Raw genomic sequence first — 19074 nt, forward strand, 5'->3', positions numbered from 1 at the left:
CTGTGTTTTTGAACTGGTGCCTCATGCTTGATCTTTAAAGGGTCCTCCCACAGCTAGGTTGGAGTTTCTGGTTGCCTGATACTAATAGAAGGGAAACCTAATTCTGACTTGTAGATTATTTCGGCATGCAAAATTGTTCACATAATGGACAGAGAGCAGGGTTCTTCACTGAAATTATAGAACCAGTTGGATGCACAGTTTTTTGCCTTCTTACTAATACATGCTTGTTTAATACATGACCACATGTGTATCACTTTATTAATGTGGGCTTTCCAGGGAAACACAACCAATAGTATGTGTGTCTGTGTATGTATGCATGTAAGTATGTATGTATGTATGTATCTATCTATTCATCCATCTATCTTTGTTTGTTTGTACTGCTATAACAAAATATCTGAGACTGGGTGGTGTATAAAGAAAGAATTCGATTTCTCACAGTTCTGGAGGCTGGGGAGTCCTAAATCAAGGCATTGGCATCTGGTGTCTGGTGAGGACCTTCTTGCTGTATCCTCACATGGCGGAAGGCAGAAGGGCAAAATCGGGTGAACTCTCTTCATCATACCCTCTTACAAGGGCACATAATCTTATTCAACTGAGGTGACTCAATCACTTCCTAAAGGTCATACTTCCCAATACTGGTACATTAGGTTAAATTTCAACATGAAGTTTGGAAGGGACAAAAACATTTAAATTAAAACTCTCTTGCTTGCTCTATCTGTCTGTCTATCTATCTATCTATCTATCTATCTATCTATCTATCTATCTATCTACCTACCTACCTACCTACCTACCTACCTGTTGATCTATGGATTTATTTTAAGGAATTTGTTAGTAGAATTGTGGAAGCCATCAAGTCTGAAATCTCTGGGGCAGGCTGGCAGGCTGGAGTCCCAGGGAAGAGTTGATGCTGCAGCTCTATTTTAAAGGCAGTCTCTAGACAGAATTCCTTCTTCCTAGGGGGACCTTAGTCTGTTTTCTCTTAAGGCCTTCAACTGTTTAGATGTAGCCCACTCACATTATGAAGAAAAATGTGCTTTTCCCAAAGTCTGCTGATTTAAATGTTAATCTCATCTAAAAATATCTTTGCACCAACATCCAGACTGGTATTTGACCCAATATATGGATCCCGTGGCTTAACCAAGCTGACACATAACATGAGTCATCATAAGAACTATCTAATCTGAGTCCTGCTTTCATATATCCTGGTGGTGAATGTGTAGGGGCGTAGCTTAATCTGCCTTGATCTTTAACCTTTGGTAATTTCTGAGCTATTATTATTTACTGAAAAAAGCCTAATAGTTGTGCATTTCTAAATTGGCTTCCAGTATCCAGGTGTAAGCTATCAGTTTACAGCATCCAGATGGTGGAATAAAATACATGCCCAAATGCAGTCAGGATCTCATTGAATCTTCACCATGACTCTGTGTATGTTATAATTTTGATTTTCAGTTGAAAAACCCAAGATTCGGGTAACTTGTGACTTGCCCAAGACTATGCAACTTTTAATTAGCCAAGCAGACACTTTTCCCCATGATACTAGGATGCTTCCCCAGCTAGGCTTCACAATCCTTATCCTACTTTATGAGGAGATTAAAGTCTGGGGCTCTGGGCTTTGTCAGAAAAGGAAGTAAGCCACTGCCTGGTGGTGCTGTGCTTCCTCACTCTGAGAATTGTCCAGTGTACCTCTGATGGGCTTTTCTAATGTATCGTGGACTCTACTAAGGCTGGCTGTGGGCTACCTTAGACCACTAATGGTATATACTTTGGTTAGCTTTTAAAAAACACTGGTATTTCGGCCCTACTTTAAACCCATTAAATCAGAATCTTTGGGTGTTGAGCTCAGGCATTGAGATATTTTAAAACACACCTAAATGATTCTAAGGTGCAGATGGAGTTGAGACCCGCTATTCTATTTCTGCAAACTTTCTGTAAAAGGCAGATGGTAAATACTTTGGCCTTACAGGCTGTACACTGTGTTGCAACTACTCCACTCTGTCCTTTTGTAGAAAAGCATTCATGCAAGCCAATGAGCATGCTGTGTTCCAGTAGAACCTTATTGGAACCTTATTTGGATATTTGAATTTTATGTAATTTTCATGTGTCACAAATTAGTATTCTTACTTTGATTTTTTCCTCACTGATTTAAAAATGGGAAAATCATTCTTAGCTTGTGGGTCATACCAAAACAAGAGTGGGCTGATTTGGCACATGCCGTGTTTTGCTCACCCCGGTCTATACTGTTGCCATCTCCATCAAAATTTCCCTATTTTGTCTCTCGTTCTCCAAGTATCCTACTTATTTCCAGGTGTCAATTAAAATATTTAATGAAACAATCTGTTCTGGTAACTCAAGACTCATATCAGCTTCCTCTGAAAATGTGCATTTTAACTGCTGAGAATTTCTTTCTCAAAAAATGTTATAATGATCAATTTTTTTGGTGGTGGTATTGCGGAACTGAAGGATTTCAAGGTGTCACTCTAAAATATGCCACTTTGGAATATTGATGATTTTGACCTGAAGAAACTTGGGAAGCAACAAGCACACGGAGAAGCTTTTTTCTGATCTCTCCTTATCTGCCTAAAGACAGACGGTCCAAAAAAACCTCAGTTGTCATCATTCTGCTTCCCAGTAGTTTCATCAACCAGGGAAGATTAACTTGTATCACAAGAGAGGAGGCTAGAAGTCAACCTCCCCACCCAGACAGATCTTGTCACAACTTTCCTATCTCCTATTTGTTCTCCTAAGGGCCTACTTACCTTTCCTTAAAATTGTTTACGCTCCCCTAAGTTCCTACATCTCCACTCTACTCTCTTCTATGAAAAGGGTATATAAGCTACCAAATATCACTGATTTTGGGGGTTATTTGCTTTTTTTTTTCCCTGTGATGCCTTCATACACACAATACATTTGTATATCTATTTTCCCGTTAACCCATCTCTTGTTTGTTTTGTAGACCCAGGTTTTGAACCTCAGAGGTAGAAGGAAAGTCATTCCCTCCCCAACTTTTTGTTGGGACATTCTTTTGTCTGGAAGAGGGTTTTGGCACTTTAGATTTGATTTAAAATGCTTGGGACCAGAAGTGTTTTGGATTTTGGAATGTTTGCATTATATTCATTAGTTGAGCATCTCAAATCTGAAAATCCAAAAATCAGAAATGCTCCAGTGAGCACTTCCTTCAAGAGTCATGTTGGCACTCAAACAGTTTCAAATTTTGGAGCATTTTGAATTCTGGACTTTCATATTTGGGATATTCAACCTATAAGGTATCACAGAACCATAGACATATAAAGGAGTAGAGCTAGAAGTTACCTGAGATTGTCTCTTTCTAAACAGAAATACACAATTATTAAACAATCTTGGAGCTACTCATCTCTGCTAATAATAAAAATTTTTCAGCAAATGGCAGAGTGTTGTCTTTGGTGCTTTCTAAATCAAGACTTCTGCCTTGAAACAGCCTTTCCAGCTCCCTAAACCCTAGGAAATTCTATTTTCCCCTGTAAGCTAAGGGCAGGAGTCAATCCCTTAGCGCACCTGACTCTTCTCTCCTCCCAAGATAATTAATTCTTCCCACGGGTTGCCCTGAACCCATCATTTTCCTTTTCCGATTCCATTTTATTGGTAAAACGAATCAATGAACCTATTTGCCCTTATCTCTGTCTCCTGCTAGATGCCTAGCATCTTGAGGGCTATCTTATTTATTTCCATATCCCAGAGTCTATTGTATAGCAGGTGCTTAATAGATGTGTTAAATTAATTTATTCATTCAACAGATATTTTTTAAGCCCAACTATGTACCAGGCACTATTCTATACAGTGGAAAAAAAAGACACAAATTTCTGTCATCCTAGATCTTCTTGTGTAATGGGATAGGAGGTGGGTGACAGATGAGAAACCAAATATGTGAGCAAATTATATAGAACGTTAGAAGGCAGTAAATGCTACGGAGATTTTTTTTTCTTTGAGATGGAGTCTCACTCTGTCGCCAAGGCTGGAGTGCAGTGGTGTGATCTGGGCTCACTGCAGCCTCTGCCTCCTGGGTTCAAGTGATTCTCCTGCCTTAGCCTCCCAAGTAGCTGGGACTACAGGCGCACACCGCCATGCCTGGCTAATTTTTATATTTTTAGTAGAGATGGGGTTTCACCATGTTGGCCAGGCTGGTCTTGAACTCCTGACCTCAAGTGATCTGCCCACCTCAGCCTCCCAAAGTGCTGGGATTACATGCGTGAGCCACTGTGCCCGGCCAATGGAAAAAAAATAATCAGGGCAGGGTGAGACAGGAAGTGTGAATGGGGTTGTAATTACAAGTATGATTGTCAGCAAAGACTAAACAGTGGTGAGGAGAGAGCCACGTTGCTATCCGGGGGGAGGAAAAGCTAGTGTAAAAGTCCCAGAGCTGGCATGTGTCTGGCATGTCCCAGAAATGGCACAAGGCCAGTATGGCTGGAGCTGAGTAAGCAAATCAAAGAAATAAATTTTACTGGATTGATTTGAAAGATGAAGAGAACATATTCCTTGCCCTCTGGAGACTTAGAAACTAAAAGGGCAACTGAGGCTTGGAGAGATGAATTATTTTCTCAGGATTATATAATACAGCGGGCTGGAGTTTAATCTGAAGTCCTGGGGGGCAGACCCCAATTGCTGCCACAGAGCCCCTCCTGGCAGGTGCAGCCCACGGGAAGACCAGCACCCTGGCCACAGAGACAAAAGGTCTTATGGTCTTGCAGTAAAAATGTCCTTATATCCTGTCCAGAATAAAAGGGGAGGATAAGGTTCAACCAGACACCGAATTCAGGGAGACAGCATCAGTCAGAGCTTTAGCACTGCCAGCAATTTTGAAGCTGCCCATATTTCTGCTCAGGCAAGATGTTTTCTCGCTCTGAAACCTTTTAGCAGATGCAAGGTATTGCTCCGGGTGTATCCCAGAACACAAGTCTTTGCTAAAGTGGTTAGACAGCTACCTTCCTTCAAAGCCAGGGACTGCCCTGGGGGTAAAACCATTTGGAGAGCAATTTTATATTTGTAAAATGTTGCTGTGACATTTTATCATTTATTCCTTTCAACAGCTCAGTGAGATTGGAGAGCATCCTCCGATGCACTGTACATTTGGGAGGCAGAGAAAGGATAAGAGGCCTGCTGATTCAGTCGTGGTCATTATCATTGTCAATGGAGTTGTTACTGTTGTCGTCGTTTTCGTTTGTGGTGAGGTATGTGAGAGGATAAGGCAGGATTCCTGCCTGCAAGAAGTTTACATTCTAGTTGGGTAGATTCATCCACGTATTCATTCACATTCACATATTCATTGCAGAGCGAATAATGCCTCACTCTGCAAGCTTTTATTAAACTCTTGTTATATTTTAGGTAATGATTAGAGAGATTCACATCTAGACTCCAAAAAATGTAAGGCATGGTTCTCGCCTGTTAAGAAATGTTCAATCCAATTGGGAAGATACGTTCATTCATTCATTCCTTCCTTTTCATGTTTATTCAATAATGCCTTCATTCTATAAGCTCTTACTGAGGTCCTGTTACATACCAGATAATTATTGGAGATCCAAATGTTTAAGACTGGCCTTGGGGCAAGTGTTAAGAGAAGGCTTCACAGAGAAGAGAAACTTTGCTTAGTCTTATAGAATAAACAGAATTGTATATGGATGGCAGAATAAAAAAGGGGATGCTTAGTTCAGGCCAATGGAGCAGAGGTGCAAAGAGGAAGAGGCAGGAAAATGTGTGGCCTGTCCAGGAAAGGCTGGGAGTCTGGTGTGGCTGGAACCCTGGAGGCAAGGACAAGAGTGGCTGGAGGTGAGATGGGTGGCACCAGACTGGGGTGGATCTGTATACCACGCTAAACTGCAAGGCACTTTTTCTTTCAGGCAGTTAGGGGAAAGGAGTGACATGATTCGCTATCAGTCTTTAGGAAGACCATTCTGATTGCTAGGATGAGAAGGGCAGAGGGGCAAGTCCATGTGATCCCTCTAGCTACAGCACAGAGCAAGGTTCACGGTACATGCAGTGTGATGGAAACAGACCCAGAAACACGACACCAGAATAATGTGGTGAGAAGTGAAGTTAGGTTTGGGAGTGGAGGGGAATGTTTCTTCCCCTGCCTGAGGTTCCCCTCCACATGGAGGGCGCTGCCTTTGAGAAACACCCCTGGCCCGTGCCCCTGTTCTGCCCCAGGAACACCCCAGTTTCCTGAAGCTGAATGAATAAGTCTAATTCTGGGCATTCCCCAATGTCAGTTTTTAGTCAGTAAATAGATGATGTACTTATTCTTCACAAGTTGACTCTTTTGTCTTATTTCTCAGTGAATTCAGAACTGGGCAGGGGAGGGAGGTATTATTATTGGACCTTCTCAAAGAGTTAAGAGAACAGCCTTAATGCTGGCCTTCATGTTTTCAAGCCATTGAACTAATGCCAGCAACCACTTACCTTCAGATTGCTTGATATGTGAGCTAGATAAAGGACTGCTTTATTTAATTCAGGACTGTACATCAGGCTTTCTGAGAAATTGAGTGAATAGGTTCCTAACTGATACAGGCAGGTCATGACACCATTAAAGCTAGGCCTCCAGAGAGGGTAGGGTTGAAGATTGGGGTTTGGGGGCCATCAGTGTTTAGATAGAAGTGAAAGTCATAAAACTAGGTATTGTGGGAGCACAGAGGAGGGGCCCCTAACATACACGGGGAGGTGAGGGAGTCTTCCTGGAGGAATGACCATCTTAGCCATCTTGAAGAATGAAAAGAGAACAAATATACTGGAGTAAGAGAGTGGGGATTTGGCGAGGACAGGATGGGATTGGGAAGGGCTGTAGTCAAAGTGGCCAGAGTAGTGAGGATTGTATACGTGCACGTTTGTGTGTGTCTGTGTGTGCACATAAGGAATGGTTTCAGTGAAGACAAGAGAAGAGAGAGGGTTAGTGGGGGCCAGATACAGAGGGTCTTTTCAATATTGTTAATCAGATGAGGAATGATACAGATTTGAGTTAAGATCCTCACGGAGGAGACAGGAAGGAAATAATTGATTTGAGAGGGACTTCTGAACAGGAAGTGCAGAATGTGATAACTAATTGGATGATGGGGTTGAGGGCGAGGATGTGGTCCAGGAGAATGATAGATTTCAGGGCAGACATTGCTAACCTCTGTGACAATATTAAAGCCTGCTACCTTCCTATCTTCCCAGCTAACAGCACCTCGAATGTGCATGGTGCATCTTGCAGTAAGGGCCGCTCTATTACTGGGTTCTGAATCCTCCAGGTGCTCTGGGATGCATCATGCTTTTCCTGATGAAATGGAAACAGACAGCAGGCAATGCTTCGCCTCTCTTTCTTACTGCCTCATAGGCAGTAGCTGCATAAAACTTTGAAGCAATAAGCCAGATAGAAAATCAAGAGAACAGCCTTGATTCTGGCCTTGACGTCATCGAGCTATTGAATGAATGCTAGCAATCACCTACCTCCAGACAACCTGTTATGCGAAAAAGATAAAGCCCTGCTTATATAATTCAGGACCGTACATCAGGCTTTCTGATAAACTGAGTGAATCCATTCCTAACTGATGTAAGAAGGTCATGACACCATTAAATGTAGCCCCCCAGGGAAGATAGGGCTAAAGATTAGGGTTTGGGGAGCATCAGTGCTTAGATGGAAGTGGAAGTCATGAATGGAACACATATAGAGTGACAAGTGACAAATCCAGGGATGTCTGACTTTTTGAGGGTCAGAAGCCTGGGAAAAATGAGCAAAGGAGGTCAAATGTGAATTCTATCACAGGGAACCTGATGGATGTCAGGACGTGCTCTCTCTGGGCTTCCTATTATTCATTCAACACTAGTTTACTTAGGGACAACCCTTTTCTTGAGCACCAGTGGCCGTTTAAAAAATGGTCCTCCTGGGAATGGGGTTCTCTGATTTCTGAGATCGTCATCAAGCATTTCCATGCGTTTGGGAGACGACCTGCTCCATTTCTAAATAAACCATCAGGCATGGGTCTGTGCAGATGATCCTTGTGGAATAGTGTACTGGGCACCGTGCAGGAAATATTAGATGCTATTTGGCCTTAAACAGTCCAAAAGTTCAACTGTGTGGAATCCAGGAGTCTTTGAAAAAAAAACGTGAAACATATACAAGTTCTACCCCTGCCTTTGGAGATGTTATTTGAGTTTTCTCTATAGCTGGTAAAAGTGAGCAGATAGTGATGCTGCTAATAACTTTTCTTTGTGGAGCACCCGGCGGCTTCCTTTCCCTCCTAATGTTGAAGACATTAGGTGATGTGACTGGAGGGGAGGGCCTGCAGTAGAGCTCTTCAGGGTTTTAGTTTTTAGTTCACCAGAGGCAGAGCAATGTTGTGGTCAGAAAACTCTAGCTGTGGCACCAACACTCCTGGACACAGGTTCTGAGACCTGAGCACAATTAAGGAGCCTCTTTTGTAAAGTGGGGATGATACTAACCTACATTATCATGCTGCTTGGCACAACGGCTTGGTAGTAATGGCCATTAAGCTCCATCCCTATTTCCTACAGCCTTGTGTGAAGCAGCTTTAACTGAAAGTTGGGAGTCTCAAATTCCAGCTTACCTACAACAATCTGTTTGGTCTTTTGAAAGTCTCCTATCTCTCAGGGCCTCAGTTTCCCCCTTCGCAAAATGAGAGGTTTGACTCAGGAAATGATTTCTGCAGGTCCCTTTGGTTAGAACTGCTTCTTTGAATGTTGGTTTCAAATTCTGCAATTTATAGTTTTTCTTTTAGCCAGAAGGTGGTGCTATTGAGTCCTTGCTGTTATTGCGAAGTGCTTCAAGTTCTGGGAGATCCAAATCGGACTGCCTTTGATGCTTTGAATGTAAACTTTTGGTTGAAGGGATCTCTTTGTGGTTCCTGACTGTTAATCGCCCCCTGTCCCTTCCAAGCCCTGCCAACCCAGGCTTCAATCTGGTCCAGTGCTTTTCAAGTCTCAACAAACTGGTCTGTTTTGTCTCAGCTCCAATGGCCTCAGTTCAGGGCCACAGGAGAGAGGTTGGGAGGCTCCAGACAATTCCAGGGCATAAGGATGGCAGATGTCTGAGGTTTTGTTCCCAGGACTATGGCTGGTGCAGGTTACACCTGAGATCAAGCCAGCTGAGGGCCTTGGAGAAACAGTGTTTGGCCTTGACCACGACTCCCAAGACCATTTCCTACTCCTCACCCCAGACCTCCATGTCCCCAAGTCCCTTTTACTCCTTGTCTGTTGGAGCATCTCCTCATTATTTGAACTCTTGGGCCTGATTCTCCACCTACAATTAAAAGGATCAGATTTCAGGCTGTGGCCAAAAGTCCTCAAGTCACCCTAGATTTGGGTGGGGTTGAGCGTTTGGGTGTCACTGAGGAAACTACTGATGTGTTTTAGCTGTCTCTCCCCAGGAGCGGGCCCCAGCAGGCAGTCTCAGTGTCCTGCCACAAGAAGGGTGGACTTTTGATGGCGTAGACCACACTGTTGCGTATCAGCAACAATCAATGTCACTTCCTCTTAGACATATAATATTAATAAGGATGGAGCTGCCGAAAAAAACCAAAGTCATGTGAACACCTGTGATCAAATCAGGAAGTGATTCTCACTCAGGGCCCAGTACCCAGGGTCCCTGCCTTTCCTGGTGCTGGTCTCTGAAACTCATCATCTTCCTTCCCCTTCAGGAGCTGTTCCCATCTTCTAGGTCCCTGCCCTGTGGGAAATTTCTCCCCTCAAGCCCAGCTGAGGAACCTGCCATGGTCAAACCAAACTGTGCGTCCTTGCTCCCCACTAGGACAAATCCCAGGAACTTTGAGTTTCAGGATTTTGCAGTGGGTCACTTAGGAGAATCAGATAACCGATGTCTTCAAAACAGTGAACATATCATAGGAGGGAGAGCATAAGCTCTGGAAATTCAGGGACAGGATCGGAGTCCCAGCTCCACTACCACTGCCTGGCACTGGAGCTGCCTACAGGTTATTTACTTGCTTGGTTATGCATCAGTTTCTTTATCTGTAAAATGGGTAATAACACCTGCCTCATAGGATTAGATGAGATAACTTTGAGTAAAAAAATGATTTTATTGAAAATTTACTCTGTTCTAGGTACTGAGTTAAGCACCTTATATAGCAGTGTTGTCCAATAAAAATGTAATGTGAGCTACATAAGTAATTTAAACATTTTTGTTTGAAACACTAACATTGTAAATTACCACATATTAATATAACATGTCTGTTAACATTAACACAAAATTTTTAAATTAATAAAATGAAAAACAGATGAAATTAATTTTAATAGTATATTTTATATAACCCCATACATGGAAAACATTTTAACATGTGGCACCAACAAGTGCTCAAAAGCTACATATAGACAGTGGCTATCATTTATATTACATGTGTAATATATATAACAAATGTGTACTATATATATTTTACATTTTTATGCAATATTTTGAAAGTTCTGTGGTTATTTGAGAAACACATCCAATAGAATGTTACGGTGATACTTAATACTTATTGACCATTATGTGCCAAGAACCATGCTAAGTATTCATTTATATTAACTTACTGAATCGTCATACATATTCCGGAGATCAGGAATAGAGAGATGGGAAAAGTGATGTGGAAGGAGGGAAAGCCAATCCCATGGGTGCATTCTTGAGCCAGTCACTGCTGCGGGCAGTTGTGTTACCACTATGGGCAACAGTTGGGATGCCGCCTTGAAATTGTTCACGGAAGATGTAGAAAACTGTGTTTTAGTTTTCACTGGTCATGTAGGGTCCTGGAGGTGCGATTGTGCTTGCACTTGTGGTTTGCACATGCACCAGAGTGGCTGACCAGACTCCAGCATGCAGCTCATAATGTGAGAGGCCCCAGACAGAAAGCAAGAGATGCCTGCAGCAGAGGCAGCGTGCTATCACTAGTTGCTATGACAATGGCCAGAGCACAGTGGTGGCTGAGAGGATGAGAGATGGGGATCAAAGGTGTGTGACACATCGTGTTGCTGGTGCACAGCCCATGGGGTGAGTTGCCAGGGCAAGAGACGTGAGTGTGTCCATGGAGGAACTGGGAGATATTTTAGAGTGCATCTCTCACATTGGGAAATGGTGCAGTGGAGAGACCCCAGAGGGCTTCCTTTGTGCACCTGTGGGACAGCCAGCATTTGAGTACCAACTACTCGGAGCTCATAGGTGGCCTACAATCATCTGTCAAGTCAAAGAACTTTTTCCTTCCTCCCTGGAGAAGCCGTCTCCCTTCCCTGGAGATGGAGACGGGGGAGTGAAGGACGGAATGTAGCAGCCCCTCATCTCTCCAATTTCTTCAGGACAAGATACAGTGAGCACTGAGAGGAGGGGGCAATGCGACAGCGAAATTAAACAGGACACTGTGTCTTCAGGTGGAATGGGCTGTATTTTAATGTCTAAAAGTGACTGAAAAATTATTGGATGTTACTAAGGGCTGAGAAGGAGGCTTAACATAGCCACATTGAAGGCAACAATTAGAGTAAATGTTTCATGTTTATACTTCACCAAGTTTAGAACGTTCAAACAAGGGCCACATTGTTATTTAGCTATTTATCTCATAAGACAACTGAATTAGCAATACTTCCTTTACTTGGTAGGAGACTCCTTGGTTTGGGTACTGTCAGGTGTGCATGCCACCTGCAACGTTAAGAGTATTTTATGATGGTGGTGTCAGCCTCTAATGCCCTCAGCAGCCAGACAGACCCTGGAGTGCCTTCTATGTGTGAAGGAAGCAGACCTGGTTGGGGCTGATGAGCCAGAGATCCACATCCTATTTAAAGGAGTGCAGGCACTGTTCTGCTCCAGCCTGTGGCCTTGCAGAAACAGCAAGGAAAAGAATTTGGGTTGTTGGACATGTATGCAAAATACCTGGCTTAATTGCTCTTCCTCTTCCTCCCTGGTATTAGAGGAATTAATGCCATCAATTCTTTACCCTTCTCTGTATCCAGCTCTTTTTCATGTAATTTTGCAACATCCTTCCACTGTGGTCAGCCACACTTCCTCACTTCTTGTCTCTGGGCTCGTCTCATTCTCAGGGCTTGTTTTGTCCAATGGCTTGTTAGTGAGTGAGCACAGATGGAGGCTTGGGATGCACTTGAGTCACTGGGCTTGTCTATTTCCTTGCACCTCTGCCATTACCACAAGGGGAACGTGCTTGAGCTAACAGCTGATCCCAGTAGGGGAAGGAGAGAGGCCTGCAGACCTGAGCCACACCAGCCAAACTCATTCTCCATCAGCCCGCCCTCAGCTGACCTAAAGATTGCAAGTGTACATGATGGCTGTTGTAAGCTCCTGGGTGCAGCAGACACTGATAACGTGGCACTCTTTCTTCCTGAGCCTCAAGATGGCCGCAGATTCTTCTCCTGCACAGCAATCCAGGCAGCCACTATTATTCTGTGAGTGAACAGACTGTTTGCCAGGCCTGCAAATAAATAAACTGTTTGCCAGGCCTGCAGAGGGGATGGGGAGCCTGGGACGGCGAGCCTGGGATGGCTGGCCTGGGTGTTTGGGTGTGCTCTCGGTGCCCCGGGTGCCCCCTTTTCCTTTCTTTGTTCTGTCTGTGCTCGTCCCCAGAGAGCAGGTGGCTCAGCCACACGGAGCTGTTCTCCACTGACAGGGCATCTGATGCAGTCTGTTTGGTCCCTTTTCTTAGTATTTGTACTCTGGGCTTTTTACAACTTCAAAGAGCTTCTCACCCATATTCACTAATTAATTCATTACTCCTGTGAGTAAAACCTGAAGCAGTGAGAAGAGAATGTCATTAGCAAGAATACCAGAGGCTCATTATTTAAAAGAGGTTGCCCAAAGCCAGGCTTCCTCCGACAGAGCAGTTAACCCATTTGCCGCTGACAGGGGCTCAGCAGGGAATGTGTATCAGGGTGGGGACCCATTAGGTGCTCAGCAGTCACTAAGCACCTACTGTGTGTTCAGCTAGCTAGGTGCCATGGGATATAAGAAGTTGTAAAATGTGGCTTCTAACTGCAAGGACCTCCAGTCTAGTGAAAATAGGGACTTTGGAGTTATGTAGACCTGGGTTTGAATTCTGGCAATTTATAAGCCGTGTGACCTTGTGCTAAATCCCGCTAAGCTTCAGCTTCCACATCTCTAAAATGGGATGCTAATGCCTCTTTAGGGTCTAAGTGAGGATAACCAACATAATGCAAATGAAAGCTCCAGTCAAGGGCCTGGCACACAGTGAGCACTCCATAAACCATAGCTATTACCGATCTCACCCAGACAATGGCTTCCTGCACCTCTCTCATGTTCCATACCTACAGGACAAAGTGGTGGAAGAAAGAGGGCTGGCAGAAGGTGGAAGTTTGGGAGACACCTTTATATCACGGAGAGGATGAAGAAGAGGGAAGAGAAAAGGAAATAGAAGGGCTAAAGAGGTAGGAGGGAAACCAGGAGGATGCAATGCAAGTACGCAGAGGCCAAGGGACCACTTCAGGATTGGTGAGGGAGGAACGTGGCTGTCATCCATGTCCTGTGCTAAGGAGAGATAGAGCGGGATGTTGAACGAGAACATTAACTCATTCAATCACCCATTCAGTCACTCAATAGTTATTAAGTGCCTGGAATGGACATGAAAATGCTCCACCCAGCTGTCCATCAAAAGTGGGTGTTACTGGCAGCCCAGCCTCTGACCTGCTGAATGGCTCATGCATTGTGCCAGGGCACGTGTCTCCTGGGGTACGTTTCCCAGCCAGTGGTTGAATATGGCTCTCTCTTCTTGTGGTACGTGGGACTCCTCTACTGGACTCTGCAGTGGGCAGGCTGAGACTTTCCTAGAACTGTGCTGCAGTCTAAGACTCTGCCTACTCAGCCCTCTCCCTTCCCCTCTTCCTGCTCAGCTATCAGAGCTCATTAAGACCCCTTTATCTTTCATAGGTGGCACCCATACATCTCCTGCTCTTTTACCTGTATCTTGTCATTGGTTTCTTCCATGATCCAAACTAACACAAACTCATATAGTGCCTAAGGACTGCCACGCATTGCATTATGCCCTGGTGATAGTGACAGGAGACAGCCAAATGCCTAGGCAGATGGGGTGGTTCCCAGTAAAACCCCACCTTCAAGCCAAAAACAGCCTGAAGGCTGAAAGACCAGACTGCTGGTCCCAGATGAAACCCACTATCCAGAGTGAGAACTTCGGTTCCTGTTTGCCCACCCTTTCTGATTGGTTCTTTCTTTCTTTTCTTTTTTTTTTTTTTTTTTTTTTTTTTTTGAGATGGAGTCTCGCTTGGTCACCCAGGCTGGAGTGCAGTGGTGTGATCTCGGCTCACTGCAAGCTCCGCCTCCCGGGTTCATGCCATTCTCTTGCCTCAGCCTCCTGAGTAGCTGGGACTACAGGTGCCTGCCACCATGCTCAGCTAATTTTTTTTTTTTTTGTATTTTTAGTAGAGACAGGGTTTTACTGTGTTAGCCAGGATGGTCTCGATCTCCTGACCTCGTGATCCGCCTGCCTCGGCCTCTCAAGCTGCTGGGATTACAGGCATGAGCCACCGCGCCCAGCCTTGATTGGTTCTTTCTTAATAATACCTTTTAACCAGTTGAATGTTGCCTTTTCCAGTACTACCTATGACCTGTCCCTCCCTGATTCTGAGCCCATAAAAGCCTTGGACTCAGCCATATCAGGTGGACTTCCCTGCCTTTGGGTAGGGGGACCACTCCTGTGTTCTTCTCTGCTGAAAGCTGTTTCATCACTCAAAAAAACCCCCTGCCTTGCTCATTCTTTGATTGTCAGTGCATCCTCATTCTTCTTGGGTGGGGGACAAGAACTTGGGAACTGGTGCACAAGCCAGACCTACCCAGGAAGGCTGAGTGGGCGGGCTGTCTCCTATGGCAGGTAGCATGGCTGAGCAAGGCCCAGGTCTCACCAGTTGGAGGTCCTGGCTTGCAAAGTGATTGAGAAGAAAATCCTGTGTCACTGTGTAGTGTGGTGGTGACCAAGACAAACATTCTTAGCATCACACAGCTGGCAGTGAAGGAGGCAGAGATGACAGGGAATAAATTGGTAAACCAAAAAGTGCTAATTTTAAACAGTGAAACTAGCCACATACACACAAATGAAATAAAAAAGGCAGGCTACTTTAGATTGGGTGTAAGGGAGAGTCATTGACATAGTCATATTTGACTTGAGACCAGAAAGTTGAAGAGGCAACTATGCAAGCAACGGAGTCAGGGTGTGTGATGGTTAATTTTGTCTGTCAACTTGGCTGGGCCACAGTGCCCAGATGTGTGGCATATGTTCCGGATATTTTTGTGAGGGTGTTTTTGGATGTGATTAACATGTATTTTATTATTTATTTGTGCATTTTGGTTAAAAATTTTAAGTAAAAGTCTATCCAAATGAAGGACTAACCTGAGTGGTGGAAATTTTAGAGAGAGATAAAACTAAGAGTCCACAAAGATTTGGAGAAATGACTACTCACATATGCTGCTATAGGAGCATGAATTAGTGTCATCATTTTGGAAAAAGTTTGGCATTATTCATGACAATGAAAGATATGCCCCCTTCTAACAATCTACTTAACAGAAATGAGTGCTGATATTATTCCAAAACAATTGACAAAAATGCTCCAACCACCATTACTTGTGATAGCTGCAACTTTTTTTTTTACATTCTTGGCCATTTTATATACTTTATTGAAGGAAATAAAGACATGCATTAGCAAATTTTTTAACTTCTATAGCCAACACTTTGTTCTTCCACTTGATTTTTTTTATTTCAATAGGTTTTTGGGGAACGGGAGGTGTTGGGTTACATGGATAAGTTCTTTTGTGGTGATTTCTGAGATTTGGTGCACCTGTCACCTGATCAGTGTATACTGTACCCAATGTGTAGTCTTTTATCCCTCGCCCTCCTCCCACCCTTCCTTCCCAAGTCCCAGAGATTAGCATTCAAATCAGTGGACTTTGAGTAAAGCGGATGGCCCTCCATGATGTGGGTGGGCCTCATCCAATCAGTTGAAGGCCTGAGGAGAAAGAACAAAACACTGACCTCCTTTGAGCAAGAGTGAATTCCAGGTCTCCTGGGTCTCCAGCCTGACAGCCCCCCTGCAGATTTTGGACTTGTCAGCTTTCATAATCACATGTAACAATTCTTTAAGTACATCTCTTTCCATATACATACTTATCCTATTGGTTCTGTGTCTCAGGAGAACCCTGACTAATATAGAATGGGAGAATATTCTGGGCAGAGGGAATAGCAACCCTTGAGATAGGAAAGGAGCCTTCAAGTCAACAGGAAGGTTGATGTGGCTAGGGCTAAGTGGAGGAGGGGGCACTGGACAGATGAGGCCTCATGGAAAGAAGCTATGGGAACAGACCACTGCACTGTTGTTGGTGACCTGGGAGAGGACTGCCAGTCCAGTAGTGAGGGCAGAAGCCAGGCACCAAGGCCTGAAGATGCAGGTGGGTGGTGAGGAGGGTGGAGCTGCTCTGGAGACAATTCTTTAAGAATTTTAGTGTTTACAGGATGAAAAGAAGCACATGAGGGGAATTTTAAAGAAAGAATCTTACTCATGAGTATGGGCAGGCTAATGAGAGAGACTGACATGGGAAGATAAAGATGGAGGGAATAATTGGTGAGAGGACATTCCTGACATTGGTGAATGGAAGGTTAGGGCATTGTAGTGGGTTGAATGGTGCTTGCCCAAATATATCCACATCCCAATTCCCAGACTCTCTGAATGTGACCTTATGTGGGAAAGGAATCTTTGCAGGTATAATTAAAGATCTTGAGATGAGATCATCTTGGATTACTGGACTAGGTCCTAAATCCAATAACAAGTACTTTTTTCTGTTTGTTTATTTGTTTGAGACAGGGTCTCACTCTTGACCAGACTGGAGTACAGTGGTACAATCTTGGCTCACTGCAGCCTTGACCTCCTGGATTCAAGTGATCTTCCCACTTCAGCCTCCCAAGTAGCTGGGATTACAGGTGCATAGTGACACACCTGGCTAATTTTTTTACTTTTTGTAGAGACGGGTTCCACTGTAGGAGGTCAAGTGGTGCAGGGAAATGACATGGCCTTGGGAGGCAGGCATACTGGACTTTGAAACAGCCTCTCCATACTCCTGCTGTGTAATCTCTGAGCCTCAGTCTTCATCAGGTATCCTTGAGGACTGAAGGTTCTAATTTACATAAAATACTTACCATGGGCCCTGGGACCTGGTATGTGCTGGACAAATGTCCCTTCACTTATCTCAACTTGGGAGTCTGTTAAAGCCAGAAACTGGGTGATATTCATCTTTGCACCCTTTTAAGAGCTCCTGGATGTAATAAATTCACAATGAATTTTTTTGATTTGTTGCTGGCTGATTGGTGGTAGAAATATCTATCTATTGGGTAATTGCTGTATGGTAGACATTCATCTCAATATATAAATGACTTAATTCTTTGAGCAATTCCAAGATACAGGTTCTATTCGTTTGTTTTACAGGCGAGAAAAAATAGGTGAAGCCAGATGTGGTTCCTGGGTCGACTATCCATTCTGATCAAGAGACCACTTAGTTGAGAACATTGAATCCATCTATGTTCTTGCCATGAGCTTCCTGGGAGCTAGCCGAAATCCTTCCTGTTGCAGTTTGTCTGCATTCCCCAGAGCCAAACCCTGTCCTGGTTCCAGTCTGGCTTTCTTGCCCAGCGTTTGTCTTTCTTTTTCTTTTCCCACAGTGGGTGTGAGGTTAAAGCTTATTGCTAAAATGCTGTCTCTTCCTGGATCTTTTCACATAACATTTAATCGCTGGTAATGACTGTGACCCCAGCGGCAGTCATCTAGTGAACTTCAAGTTGGCATTTCAATTAGCTGTACTGATTGCTGGGTTTGGGCATTTCATATATTAGTGAAGAAGCTTAGCCCAAGAGCAGTCAGCTGAGGGACTTATTACCACAGTGCTTCTTGGAAGGAATAAATAACCTCATTACAGCTTCTTTTGCTCTGGTTGAGAGAAAGGAAGAAAAGTTGAATCTCTTAGGTACTTATTTGCATGGGGAGGAGCTCAGTGCCCAAGGCTGCCTGTGACAAGCAGGAGGGGTTTTCTCCCCTCCCCTCTCCTCTCTCCCTCCTTCTTCTCTCCTCTCCCTCTCTCCTTCATTTTTTTCCTCTCCTCTCCTTTTCTTCCTTCCATTCTTCATTTCTTTCTTTCCTTTGGTAAAGCCATTGGTGGTCATAATAGTAACGCAATGTCCCCAAGCCTGGCTAATCCCTGGCTAATCCAAATGCTCATGTGGACCCTTGTCCCCTGTGGAGGTCATCTCTTCCTTCCTCAGTTGTCCCTGGGAGTCCCCCCAGCTGTCTTCCAGGTGCTTACAAGTCAGTTGCCCTGTGGGTCTGCCATGTTCTTCCTCTCCTACAGGGGCATTCTTTCATGGTGTCCTCTTCTTGCCAGGCTTCCTGAGGCACCTCATTGTGGCCAGCGCTGCTGGCACCCTCGGTGGGAGGGTGGCACCCCCTGGAAGCACAACGTCTCCTGCTGCCTGCTCAGCTTGGCTGTCCTGGGTAGGGTCACCTGAAGCCTCCCAGGGTGTCAAAGTGTGACATAGGGTTGACCTGGTTCCTGGTACACAGAGGCTTATTCCCGTTTGTCCTCCATTTTCCCCTCTCTTCTCTCCTCTGGATGCCCGAATCTCCACCCCTCTTCCCTGCCCCCTGGACCATTCAGCCAAGTAAACAAATAAAACAAAAAGCCAAACAAACCAATGCCAGTAAACTCAGGTGGACACCCAGGTGCCACATAGGCTCAACTGGGATCTGCTGCCACTTTAAAAAGAATCACTAAAAATGGGAGTTCATTTAAAAATGTTAGTGTACTTGACTCCACACTCTCTCTCCTCAATCATGACCACTGCTATGTGTTACTACATCCCCAAAATGAATACCGGTGTGGTCCCTGGAAAGAGCCATGGATTTGGTGAAATGAGGGACCCAGATTTCAATCCCTCATGCTTGCCTTAACCTCTCCTGCATTCCTGCCAGGCTCCCTGGACTGTCTTCAGTGCGTTGAGTTGGGAAAGCCCTAGATTTATGACAAAGAGACCTAGGATTCAATTCAGCCTCACTATTTAT

Source organism: Hylobates moloch, unplaced genomic scaffold (genome assembly GCF_009828535.3).
Source record: "Hylobates moloch isolate HMO894 unplaced genomic scaffold, HMol_V3 SCAFFOLD_9, whole genome shotgun sequence".
In the NCBI taxonomy this organism is placed as follows: Eukaryota; Metazoa; Chordata; class Mammalia; order Primates; family Hylobatidae; genus Hylobates; species Hylobates moloch.